This window comes from Ochlerotatus camptorhynchus, unplaced genomic scaffold (genome assembly GCF_037179485.1).
Source record: "Ochlerotatus camptorhynchus isolate MF236.1 unplaced genomic scaffold, CSIRO-AGI_Acam_v1.1 ptg000577l, whole genome shotgun sequence".
NCBI lineage: Eukaryota > Metazoa > Arthropoda > Insecta > Diptera > Culicidae > Ochlerotatus > Ochlerotatus camptorhynchus.
The window spans coordinates 4,509,673-4,513,713 of record NW_027041058.1 but is presented as its reverse complement, the minus strand read 5'-3'; positions in this window follow the sequence as shown (position 1 = coordinate 4,513,713).

The following is a 4,041-nucleotide window of genomic DNA, read 5'->3' as shown; positions in this document are numbered from 1 at the left end:
CACTTCTGCTTTAATTTAAAGTTTTTTTTTTACCTGGAGGAATTCGGTTCGCACAAGGCACTTTTACTTTTCTGACTAATCGCTTTGTTTTTGATAGCAGCAGACAAACAACCCAAACGACAAACCTATATCAACACTTCAAAAGGGCGAAACTATTTTTATAAACATTGACTTAAACCGTCCATTTCTCGCGAACAAAAGCTGAAACATGTAAAGTAACGACACCAAAAGTTGGAGAAATATTTTCTCTACCAGCTTGTATCGTTAATTTGCAGGAATGTGATTTAATTTGCGAGAAATCGGCGGTTGAAGTCATTGTTTACAAAAACAGTTTCGCCCTAATGAAATATTGGTACCGAAACGAGAAGGATTTTTCTCTTCTTTCTTGGTTTGTTTCTTGTTTTGATTTGCTAGTTCACAGAAAGTATGCAAATGGCGCTGCAGTTGCAGAACGATTATTGAAGAGTAGAGTGGTTCTGATTTATTTTTATTTGAAAAATTGTGAGTATTTCTCGAGCAAGTATTTAAATGGACGTAAGTGCTATTGTAAAGAATGATTTCATACGACAGTTTATCGAAAATGATAGATCGCCCACGCAAGTGTCAGCTGCTCCCTCGGCTTCTCTATACAGACTTAGATTATTTTACAGGAGTCAGTAGATTTTTATTGGTTATATGAATTGATGAAAAACACGGTTCAAATTCAAATGACCGTTATCCGTAAGGACCTACACACCAAATTTAAATCGCTGAAAATCAGTAAATTTTTTGCTGATTTCAGACTTGATGAAAGATCAGCAAACTTTCTAGCAAAATAATGCTGCTGTATCTTCCAGCAATTCCAACTTCTGTCAAAATGACAATATTTTACTGAAAATCAGTAAAGATTTCAGATTTCATTTTGACTGATTTTTTTAGCAATCCCAAATTCTGTCATTTAGCAGCATTTTGCTTAATAGACTCAGTAAATCGATATTGTTCTTACTAGGAGCATGCAGCTTCTGAAGAAGATTGTTGATACAAAAATCACAAATAATATTGGCGTCTTGCAGTCAAACTTTTCCAAGCTTTTGCCTCCTACATTTCGAAGTGAGAACTACTAGAAAGAGGATAGTTTCCAATTTTTCCAAGTAAAACAGACGCTTTTTGGGGCAAAACGGTCCATAAAGAAAAACTAATAATTTCCCGTGGAAACTTTTGCTTAAATCGTGTAAGAAAACGTGTTTGAAAACTAATTGTTATTATTTCGGTTTGGATCGGAGAGGTTTTCATGGAAAATAATGCATAACAAGTTTGCACCCACAGCGAGAGGTTACCTCCTGCGCAGCTGCATTTTTCGGAAAATGGTGAATATGTGCGATTTCCACTAAGATGAAAGTGGAAATTAAGTTAATTTACTTAGGAAAGGTAGTATCATGCTGGTGGTAATAGAGAATTGGTTGTATAGGACGCCAATATTCAATAAATGTTCAGTTTGGCCTTTTCTAAGCAAACATATTGATACTCACAATTTTCGACGGAAAACGCAACGGAACTTACTTTACTCAACACGCACCATACTATAAAATGGTGCTAGATGGTCTTCAATGTAATAACAAGATGACAAATCATCTTTATTTTGAGTAATTGAGCAATTTACTTCTGTTTACATCATATTTACGATGCAGCATTGATGGAGCCGCGAAATGAAATTAATATATCTTATGAAAGTTCAACTGGAAAAGTCAAAGATGCACATCAGTCTGATCGTAAAAACGTTTTCTTCTTCAATTCGAATGTTATATTGGAAGGATTTTACCACAAACGAAGTGACAGACGGAGCGGCTCGAAAACTTTGGTGACTAACCTGCTATTGCAATTTTTCAGTGTACCACATGGCAACACCACTACTACTGGATTGTACCACATGGCAACACTACTACTAGATTGAACTAGCATTTTCACCAAATGTACTAGAATGTTTTGGTTCTATCTCTTTCACTCTACTCAAAACTGAAATGCATAAAAAAATCACAAAATGATACGCACTCTTTGCACACTGTCAAAGAATCATTGTACACAAAATCAACTTTGTTCAAATCAAAACAAAAAAAACTAACCCATCTGGTGGATGATGGCACAAGCTTCCAAGAAAATTCTATTACAGTGAACCACATTATTTAAATGGATTTCTTCGCCAGTTAGTCGTCTGTCACTTCGTTTGTGATTTTACACATGCTTGATGAAAATTATGATTTAATGCTAATTTTCACGAATTTTATATGCAGTCTGTCAACATTATCATCATCTTGCAGTGGCGACATCTGCGTTGAGCTTTTACGGCAATCTTCCAATAGAATCACCAACAAGATCAGCTGGCTCTTTGCCATATATATTTTATTATATATAACCAGTGTATTTACCAACATAATTTTAATTATTTCCTCCTCCTCCTCCGATGTAGACGGTGGTGCGTACTAGAAATACTCAGAGGAAGAGATAGGCGGAGAGAATGTTTTGAGCCAAATGAACTGTCAAAATCTGAGCCAATCGAACATTCCCATTAGAATTTTTCCGAGGATTTCTTATTCTTACTAGATTAAATTTGATAGTATTGCAATTGAACAGAAATTCAATCACCTTTATGTTTCGTGTTCAACTATTTTTTTTAATCAAAACAATATTCTAACTCTATTGATTAATTGATCTTAGTTGGTTAACTAATAGCACCAAGAAATGTGCAAAATATTGCGATGCACTCAATTATTATTTTGCACGTAAATCGAATCAAAAGTAAAAGTCATGTGAAATGCTAGCTTCTAACAAGGGTTGCAAGATAATTTAGTTACAATTAGTTAGCCCATCTCTCCCTCTGAGTATTTCTAGTGCGTACGTACTTGCGACTGTCACGCTAACAGTTTGACAGCTCATTAATGGGTGTCCACAAGGGGTAAGTCACTCAGCACATTGTGCCAAAATTAGATTCGGCACACTTTCGGCACAATCTCGTAGGCATTGGATTGTTGTAAATAGAATGGGAGCACTACTGGACAACTGCGATTAAAGCTGTTCACAGCATTACGTGCTATTCGACTGTATATTTTAATAATAAAATTGTTATGGTTATTTTGCCTAACGTCGTGCTTCGGAAATCATCCGTTTTTTTTTATTAGAGTATTCAGGAACATCCTCTTATCAAATATATATCATAGGAACGCAGACCAGCAGTTCACTTCTGGGTTCTATTATAGATATAAAACCGAAATGTAGGTTCTAGCGTGGGTCGAGAGAAAGAGGCAGTTAATCTGACCCCATTTGTACACTTAATTCAAATAATGCAACTCACACAAAACAAACTGCAGAAGTCATATTGATCATCTTCTATATTCGGTCTCCAATAATGTTCCCCACCGGTTGCTTTTTACATCACGATAGGCTAGGTTTCTCGTCTGCCTTTGAGGATTTTTATTATCCTGAAAACAAGAAAAATTTCGCACAACCGCCACTTCCCGCGTCATAGTGTATCGGCTGACGAACGAATACTATGAATTTGAGCATCATCTACAACCGATGAAGACATTGCATTTCTCCTTGGTTGCCACTAGACCGATTTATCCTTGCGATTTCAAACCAAAACATTCAAGGTGTCAGAAATACTGGGTTGCCACGTTAGGTATTTTACAAACAATCGCAGCTTGCTCTATGACCGGCACAACCGGCACACTGACAAACAGAAGGCCCAAGATTGGTGTACAGAGTGACCTACCCCTTGGGTGTCCAGCAAACTGTTTATGTTAGCTGTATTTTTCCGTAAAAAATATCGTTTGCTGTCTTTCAGTAAAGCATTGCTTTGCTGATCATGATCCAGCAATCCGTTTTACTGAAATCTAAATCTCAAATTTGGTGTTTAGGTAAGGACTCAACTAAATCGACACATTTTATTTACTCTCATTACATGGAGTTATCAGAACCGAGATCAGAACTAAGTCTGTACAAGTTTGGAAATTTTTTTTTCTCATTTATGAATTTTTCACAGCTTTTTAAACTTTTACCGAACAGTTC